General features: G+C 61.2%; 1 non-coding gene across 1 annotated transcript; it reads left to right on the top strand.

Moving 5' to 3' along the window:
• The first annotated feature begins 8,996 nt into the window (after positions 1–8,996).
• On the top strand, positions 8,997–9,078 carry TRNAS-GCU. The gene has a single exon. It is a non-coding gene; the product is annotated as a tRNA-Ser (tRNA).
• Positions 9,079–9,376: the final 298 nt, after the last annotated feature.

The raw sequence follows: 9,376 nt of genomic DNA, 5'->3' as shown, positions 1-9,376 counted from the left end.
CGAACTTCCCAGAGTCACCTGATTGATGCCGAACTTAGCACAGACACCGGCTCAGCCTGGCAGGGAGCTGCCCTGACCCCTGACAACCAGCTTCCCTCCGCCTCCTGCTGCACAGCGAGGATCCCACGCGAGAGCCTTCGTGCCCCACGTGTCCAGCCAGGTCCGTTCCAGCTCCAGCTTTCAACTCTGCTTGTGAGCTCCCATCTCCGGCCACACGGGGGCAGCACTAACGGCCTCATCTAAATTTGACCCTTCAGACCGCAGATTATAACCGAGCGGGCAGATTATAGCCCAGGAAGCCAAATCCTTCCCCAAACTGACAGCTGAAGCAGAAGATCCCCTTGGAAAGATCAGGAATTTGCCTTTAAAAACAAGGAAAATGTGCATTGGTCTCTTCTGTCCACAGCGAGAGATTGAAGAAACTCAATTGATTTCATTGACCGGAGGTTAAGAGGGGATTTAGTCACTGATTTTAAATACACAGTTTTAAAAATTCCCAGAGGGGGGAATATCTGATTTGAAAGGGTTCTTTAATTCACCAGACAAAGGTTGAACACGACCCCCTTGGTTTGCAGTCAATGTCACAAAACGCCAACTGGAAATTACCATTTTTTAACCGTGAGGCTAATTATCTAGTGGAACAAGTTCTGTGCAGGAATTGGTTAAATCCCCATCACTGCCCTGTGTAAATCAAGACCGCAGCTCTTGCTGCAAGACACCTGGTGTGTGAGTGTCCCTGTTCCCCCTTCAGAACCTCTGGAACATGGTGCTTCCCTCCTCCCAGTTCAAGATCCCCATCATGTGGGTGCTCCCATCCAGGATCTCTGGTGGGTGTCTCTGTCCCCCACCACATGAACTAGCTCCAGTGTGTGGTTTCCCCTGCCTGCCCCCATACGGGATCTGTGGGTGTCTCTGTTCCCCTTTTCAAGATCCATGTTGCTTGGGTGCATCCCTCCCCCCAAGTCAGAATCCCCAGCGTGTGGGTGCTCCCATCCCCCCATCCAGGCTCTGTGGGGGGTGTCTGTATAAAAAGAAACCGTGTCTCACTGTCTTGCCCAGGCTATGCTGCAGGGGCTATTCACAGGTGTGATCCCACTACTGATCAGCAGGGGAGTTTTGACCTGCTCCATTTCCAACCTGGGCCGGTTCACCCCTCCTTAGGCAACCTGGGGACCCCAAGCTTCCCCAGGATCACCATATTGATGCTGAACTTAGTGCGGAGACCCAATCAGCACAGCCCCCTGCAGACCAGAACTCCTGAGCTCAAGCGATCCACCAGCCTCAGCCGCCCCAGGAGCTGGGATCACAGGCACCAGCCACAGAGCCTGGCTTGTTTTGCTGTCTGGCAGCTCGAGCTTTAAACTCTGCTTGTGAGCTCTGTGCCTTGGCCAGACGGGGACAGCCTGGAACTGGGAAATGCTCCTGCTTCCCCTGCCCCCGTCTCATCTCGAGCTGCAGGCGCCGCTGTCCTGCCAGGTAAGATCCCGGATGTTTCGGTGCCCCCCATCCCCCATCCAGGAGCCCAGGTGTCCGGGTACCTCTGCCCCCCATACAGAATCCTGGGTGTGTGGGTGTCTGTCCCTCTGCAGAGGATACCGGAGCGTGGATGCCCTTGTCCCCCCCTACAAGATCCTGAGTGTGTGGGTGCCACTCTCCCCCCCTAGAAGATCTCGGGTGCATGGGTGGGTGCCCCTGTTCACCCTTACAGCATCCCTGGTGCACAGGGGCCTCCCTCTGCCCCAGCTCAGGGGCCCCAGGGTGTGAGCGCTCCCATCCCCCGATACAGGCTGGGGCGGGGGAGGGGTATAACTGGGTCTCCCTGTCCTGCCCAGGCGGTGCTACAGCAGCTGTTCACAGGGGCAGCAACCCCATTGTCACCCTGCAGCTTTAACCTGCTCCAGGGGTGACCCATGCGGGTCGGGAGTGAGGGGCACCAGCAGAGCTGAGAGTCTGGAGGTCAGGACTGGGATAGCAGGGGCTGCGGGTCGGGAGTGAGGGGCACCGTCAGAGCTGGTTGACGCCTAAGGGGCTGCGGGTCGGGAGTGAGGGGCACCAGCAGCGCAGTAACTGGGGAGCTCAGTGAGGAATCGAGGGGGCTGCGGGTCAGGAGTGAGGGGCACCAGCAGAGCTGTGAGGCTGGAGGTCAGGACTGGGATAGTAGGGGCTGTGGGTTGGGAGTGAGGGGCACTGGCAGCGCAGTAACTGGGGAGCTCAGCGGGAAGCCCAGTCGCTGCAAGTCGGGAGTGAGGGGCATCAGCAGAGCTGTGGGTCTGGAGATCAGGATTGGGATAGGAGGGGCTGCGGGTCGGGAGTGAGGGGCAGCAGCAGAACTGTGAGTCTGGAGGTCAGGACTGGGATAGCAGGGGCTGTGGGTCAGGAGTGAGGGGCACCGGCAGCACAGTGACTGGGGAGCTCTGCGGGAAGCCCAGTCGCTGCAAGTCGGGAGTGAGGGGCACCAGCAGAGCTGTGGGTCTGGAGATCAGGACTGGGATAGCAGGGGCTGCGGGTCGGGAGTGAGGGGCACCGTCAGTGCTGGGGGGAACCAAGGGGCTGCGGGTCGGGAGTGAGGGGCACCGTCAGTGCTGGGGGGAACCAAGGGGCTGCGGGTCGGGAGTGAGGGGCACCAGCAGAGCTGTGGGTCTGGAGGTCAGCACTGGGATACTATCCAGCCTAATGGTAAGTGATGCCCAGCTGAGCCCATGGCCAGTACGTCCTGCTCCACCCACAGCCGGGCTGGGAGTCAGGACTCCTGGTTCTTCTCCCCAGCTGTGGCAGGGCAGTGCAGGCTAGTGGTTAGAGTGGGGGTTGGGAGCCAGGGTATCCGGGTCCCACCGCTGGCTCTGGGAAGGGAGTGGGGGCCAGTCTTGTGCACCCCCTGGCTTGAAGTGGTTTCCATCCTGTGCAGGGTTTACAGGTTTGTTCACTGGCTCTCAGCACCTCCCACTATACAAATTGTCCCAGTGCCGCTGGGTCTAGTGGTTAGAGCCGGGGAGGCCGGGAGCCAGGCAGGGGCGGTGGGTGTAAGGGGCCCGGGGAGGCACCTGGCCCGTGCTCCACCCAGAGGCCCTGCTCCCACTCGTCCTCTCCCCCGCAAGGCCCCATCCTCACTTCGCCCTTTCCTAAGCTCCATCCAGCCACATGGGGCCGTGGGGGGAGAGGCTGGGGGTGCAAACGGCAGAGAGGCAGGCGGGGGGGGCCTTGGGGTGGGGGCGAAGAGGCACAAGTGGCAGGGCCTCAGGGGAAGAGACGTGAGAGGTGGGCAGGGGTCAGGAAGTGGAACAAAGGGGTCCTGAGGGGCGTGTGGGCGGGGCTGAAGGGGCGTGTGGGCGGGGCTGAAGGGAGTGTGGGCGGGGTGGAGGGGGCGTGTGGGCGGGGCTTTGGCAGGAGGCGGCTGAGTGGCACCAGGCCTTGGGGCAGGGCCACAGTCCGGGCCCGCCCAGCCTCCCCAAGTGGAGGAGTCCCAAGCTGCCCATGGAGCCAGGACTCCTGGGTTCTGTTCCTGACTCTCCCACAGACTCCCAATCTGAGCTGGTGCAGCCCATCTCGTCCTCCCTGGTGCCTCAGTTTCCCCCGTGTGAGACGGGTCCCAGTGTGAACGGCTGCAGCGCCGTGGAGAATCTCGTCCCTTCTCCTGGCGGCTCCTTGGTAGCCCTGGGGAAGCAGCCAACTGCTGCAGCCCCTGGCTCCCGTCTGGGCAGCCCGGGGTGGGGGTGGGATCTGGGCAATGGGAAGAAGGAATCCCCCCTTCCCCCACCCCACCCCGGGGACATGGGGGGAGGCTGGTGCTGCGGGGGCAGGGAGTCCTGCAGCCCTCGCAGGGGAGAAGGGGCAGGTTCGGCTTGGCTGCTGATGGGGCGGGGTGGGGCACTGCTGGACTGGGGCTCCCCTGCGGGGTGGAGATGGAGCACGGCCTGCTGGGAGCGGACGTCTCCTCTGGATGGGGGAGGGTGACACTGGCCAAATTGTGGGAGCCCTGTCCCCAGACAAGGGAGGCGTCTCAGCCTTGCGGCTTGTCTCTCTTTCACCAGGATCGGCCCAGCACCTGGCCTGGCCCAGACCCCCTTCCTCAGCGCCAGCAGCTGCCCATTGTGGGGAGTGGAGCGGCCGGGGTGGGGCCTCTCAAGCCCCCGGGAGCAGGGCCGGGGCACTGGGGGGCAGAGGCTGCGATGGGGGGAGGTGGGTTGGAGAGATGTCGGGGGGTGAAGATGTCGGGGACCAGTGCCGCCCCTCCCCCTCTCTGACCCCGCCCCAAACAACCCCCCGAGCTCCCCCTCCCCCACTGCCGCCCCTCCCCCTCTCTGCCCCGCCCCCAACCCCCCCCGAGCTCCCCCTCCCCCAGTGCCGCCCATCCCCTCCTACCCGCCCCCAACACCCCGAGCTCCCCTCCCCACTGCCGCCCATCCCCTCCCTGCCCCGCCCCAACCTCCCCTGAGCTCCCCTCCCCACTGCCGCCCCTCCCTCTCTGCCCCGCCCCCAACCCCCCCGAGCTCCCCCTCCCCCAGTGTCGCCCATCCCCCTCTCTGACCCCGCCCCCAACCCCCGAGCTCCTCCCCACTGCCGCCCATCTCCTCTCTGCCCCGCCCCCAAACACCCCCTGAGCTCCCTCCCCAGTGCCGCCCATCCCCTCTTCTGCCCCCACCCCAAACACCCCCGAGCTCCCCTACCCCAGTGCCACCCATCCCCTCTTCATCCCCAAATACCCCAGGCTCCCCTCCCCAGTGCCGCCCATCCCCTCTCTGACCCCGCCCCAACCCCCTGAGCTCCTCCCCACTGCCGCCCATCTCCTCTGCCCCGCCCCAACACCCCCAGAGCTCCCCTCCCGGTGCCGCCCATCCCCTCTTCTGCCCCGCCCCAAAACACACCCCAGCTCCCCTCCCCAGTGCCGCCCATCCCCTCTTCTGCCCCCGCCCCAAACACCCCCAGCTCCCCTCCCCAGTGCCGCCTATCCCCTCTTCTGCCCCCACCCCAAACACCCCCAGCTCCCCTCCCCAGTGCCGCCTCCCCTCTCTGACCCCGCCCCAAACACCCCCGAGCTCCCCTCCCGGTGCCGCCCATCCCCTCTTCTGCCCCCGCCCCAAAACACCCCCAGCTCCCCCTCCCCAGTGCCGCCCATCCCCTCTTCTGCCCCGCCCCAAACACCCCCAGCTCCCCTCCCCAATGCCGCCTATCCCCTCTTCTGCCCCTGCCCCAAACACCCCCTCAGCTCCCCCTCCCCCTGTGCGGCCCCTCCCCCTCTCTGACCCCGCCCCAAACAACCCCCTGAGCTCCCCTCCCCAGTGCCGCCTCCCCTCTTCTGCCCCGACCCCAACACCCCCAGCTCCCCCTCCCCAGTGCCGCCTCCCCTCTTCTGCTCCCGCACTCAAACACCCCGAGCTCCCCATCCCCAGTGCCGCCCATCCCCTCTTCTGCCCCCACCCCCAAACACCCCCAGCTCCCCCTCCCCAGTGCCGCCCATCCCCTCTATGCCCCGCCCCAACACCTCCCGACCTCCCTTTCCCCTCTCTGCCCCCGCCCCATCATCCCCCGAGGACCCCTCCCCAGTGCCGCCCATCCCCTCTTCTGCCCCCGCCCCAAACACCCCCGAGCTCCCCGATGCCGCCCATCCCCTCTTCTGCCTCTGCCCCAACACCCCTGAGCTCCCCTCCCCAGTGCCGCCTCCCCTCTTCTGACCCCGACCCCAACACCCCCGAGCTCCCCTCCCCAGTGCCGCCCCTCCCCTCTTCTGCCCCGCCCCAAACCCCCCAGCTCCCCTCCCCAGTGCCGCCCCTCCCCTCTCTGACCCGCCCCAAACAACCCCGAGCTCCCCTCCCCAGTGCCGCCTCCCCTCTTCTGACCCCGACCCCAACACCCCGAGCTCCCCTCCCCAGTGCCGCCTCCCCTCTTCTGCTCCCGCACTCAAACACCCCCAGCTCCCCTCCCCAGTGCCGCCCATCCCCTCTCTGCCCCGCCAACACCTCCCGACCTCCCTTTCCCCTCTCTGCCCCTGCCCCATCATCCCCCGAGGACCCCTCCCCAGTGCCGCCCATCCCCTCTTCTGCTCCAGCCCCAAACACCCCGAGGATTCCTCCCCAGTGCCGCCCATCCCCTCTTCTGCCCCGCCCCAAACACCCCGAGCTCCCCGATGCCGCCCATCCCCTCTTCTGCCCCTGCCCCAACACCCCCTGAGCTCCCCTCCCCAGTGCCGCCCATCCCCTCTCTACCCCGCCCCAAACACACCCCGAGCTCCCCTCCCCCAGTGCCGCCCATCCCCTCTCTGCCCCCGTGCCCAACCCCCTGAGCTCCCCTCCCCAGTGCCGCCCATCCCCTCTGCCCCGCCCCCAAACACCCCCGAGCTCCCCTCCCCAGTGCCGCCCCTCCCCTCCTCCCCACCCCAAACACACCCCGACACTGCTCCTGGTTTTGGGAGGAACAGCAGAAAGGACAAAAGAAGCAAGAGACGAAGAGAAAGGAGGAGGGATGGATGGAGGAAAAGGTGAAACAAAAAGAACAAACCCTAATGTCCCCAGTGATTCTAAGGGACAAAATCCCAGGTACGGAATAAAATTCTGCCTCCTTAAGCTCGTGTTTTCCATGCCTAGAATTCAACTGTCACCAGATGGATCAGACTGAACAGGTTTCAAACCTCGAGGAGGCTCTTACCTTCTAAACAGGGACGGCTGTTTTCTAGTAAAATCAGGAAAAGGGAAGGAGAAAACTCGAAAGAGGTTCCTCCTGGCGCTCACGTCCGTGAACCCGAATACTCCCTCAGTCCTCAAAGAGAGACCTGGAGAAGGAGACTTGCTGAAGCAAAGCCACAGGGGTCTCTGAGGTTTCCCTGGCCCCTCGCCCCTGTCCTGCCTGGCTGATGTCAGCATCTCTCTGTGAGGTCACCACCTCCCCACCACCTTTGACCAATAGTCTGAGGTCCTGCAAAAGGCCTTTGTGATGTCACTGCCACACCCCTCCCTTGCTGTGCTAATGTCCTGCCCCTGCCTAGGCACTTTGGAGGTTTGAGCTACTCCCTGTGGATCACCCCACTCAAGGAGCGTTCGTTCTAGGAAGCAAGCCGGCTAGACAGGAAAACATCAGACGCTGCTCCCAATGCTACATTCAGCTTTTCAGAAATTAGTCGACTTTATGGCCAGAAGAGACGATTAGAGCATCTAATCTGACCACTTGAGGATCACTTGAGCTGCAGTCAAGCACTCTACCACTGAGCTATACCCCCACAATGACCTGAGTAGGGAATCGTGATTTTCAGGACTTTGAAGGACAAACCCTGATTCATCGAGCTCCTTTGCCATTCCAAGACCACAGGTGGTTTTAAAAATGGGGTTTGATTAAACTTCTTAAATGTGGTAAACACCACAGCTTGCACACCCACCGATATAGCTTCTCCCACTGACATAGCTGCCACCTCTTGCAAAGTGGATTAACTGCACCCACAGGAAAACTCTCTCCCATCAGCATAAAGCAGTGGTTCTCAAACTGAGTGTCAGGCCCCCAAAGTGGGACGTGACCCTGTGTTAATGGGGTCACCAGGGCTGGCATTAGACTTGTTGGGGCCTGGGGCTGAAGCCAAATGTCTGAGCCCCACCACCCAGGGCTGAATCCCTCAAGCTCTGGTTTTGCCCTCCCCTAACTGGGGGAGGGCTCAGGCTTTGTTTCCCCTGCCTCTACCCAGTGTGGAGGGGCTTGGTTCCTCTTTCCAGGGCCATGGAGTAATTTTTTTTTTGGCAGAAGGGGGTTGCAGTGAAAGGAAATTTGAGAAACCCTGGCATAGAGCCTCCGAATATGTCTAGACTTGGCTCCCTGTGGCAGATCAGACACTGAAAGTACAGCCATGGAGACACCACACACCAGCCTTGCCTAACAGGCAAGAATCAAACCTCCACAGAAAGACGCCTGTTGCTTTCTAACCCATCTCCCTAAGCCCTCAGCCACCACCACTTAACAAAGGGGCTTTTCTACACGATGGTTCTGGTCTCACTGAAGGGTCATTTCCAATTGTTTGCTCAGACCAGCATTAGGGAAAATGGTGCCCTGGGCAAAGCTTGTACTTTGGCACTTCCCCATTGCCCCTGGACGATCCCCACTCCCCTTTACCGCTAGCTCCTGCACTCCCAACCCTTGCACCTCCTTCACCCCTAACTCCTGCCCCTCCTGTGCCCCCTTTGCCCTTAACTCCTGGGCCACCAGCCATTGCCCCTCTCCTGCAGCCCCTTCACATGGCTCCAGTGCTGGGGGCCCTGCACTTGTTCTCCCTTTCCCTGGGCTTTGGCATCACTAACCCCTGCTTAGCGAGTAGGGTTCAGTAGTTCCCAAAATGTGGGGCATGACTCCTAGGGGGACACAGAGGAACATTCATGGGGGCACCTCAGGGCCTGAGCCAGCCCCCATGGAGGGAGCAGCACTCAGCCCCACTCTGCCCCAGCTCTTCCCCAACCCCACCCTCAGCCTGGGCCTCTGGCTGCCAGCTCGGCCTCGACCCCCTTACCCCTGTCTGCACCCCTCTCCCCAGCAAGCAACAGCCCCACTCCCAGCGTCGGGTCTTGACTGCAGCTTCCAAGGGGCCACAGCCATGGCTAAGAGGGCACAGTGTGAAATGTTTGGGGACCACTGGTTTAGGGTGATGTTCTCAATCACTTGTATGAAGTCCAATAAAAGCTATTCCTCACCCACCCCTCCATCAGGACGGACTAGGTATGTTCTGTTGCCCTTCACTCATGCAGGAAGGATAATAACATTTCATTCCATTCAATCCTGAAGTGATTTGTAACCCACCACCAGCCGAAACTGGTCATTTTGGGAAAGCGGCCCCATCATGCTGCATACCTAGGCAGAGTAGGTGTGTCTGTGCAAACACGGTCTGTTCCTGAAGTCTTTCCCCCAGCTCCTCACTAGATGTGAGGGGGGAGCTCATTCAGCCCCTGCTTCTGCGTAGTATTTAAAAACTCCTTATTGTCCCTAGCTCTGCTGGCCTTAGATTTCTCCTCCTGTCCCTTTTTAACAGCTCAGATGAGGTGGCCGAGTGGTTAAGGTGATGGACTGCTAGTCCATTGTGCTCTGCATGCATGGGTTCAAATCCCATCTTCATCGGCTGCATTTAGTTTTCACCCCTCCTTTGTAGACAACCATCTCCGCTTTGGTACAATGACAGCTCAAACAATCTTGCTTCTTGCAAACAAAAACCTTCTCAGAAACTCGGAACTCCCTTGCTTTAAATAAAATGTCTAAATCCCAGATTTCTTTAAAAAAGAAATTCTCTAGTGCTGTATTTCTTAGTTTTTTTCTCCAAAGGGAACATCCTCATCTTCTCCCCCAAACACCCTGGGACCTGCCCAAATTATTAAAATACCCTCAACCCAAGCAAGGCCAGAGCAGTGAACCAGAGCTA

The sequence above is a fragment of the Mauremys reevesii genome, linkage group 12 (genome assembly GCF_016161935.1).
Source record: "Mauremys reevesii isolate NIE-2019 linkage group 12, ASM1616193v1, whole genome shotgun sequence".
NCBI classification, from domain to species: Eukaryota; Metazoa; Chordata; order Testudines; family Geoemydidae; genus Mauremys; species Mauremys reevesii.
The sequence above is the reverse complement of the archived record's forward strand: the minus strand, read 5'-3'. Positions and strand labels throughout refer to the sequence as shown.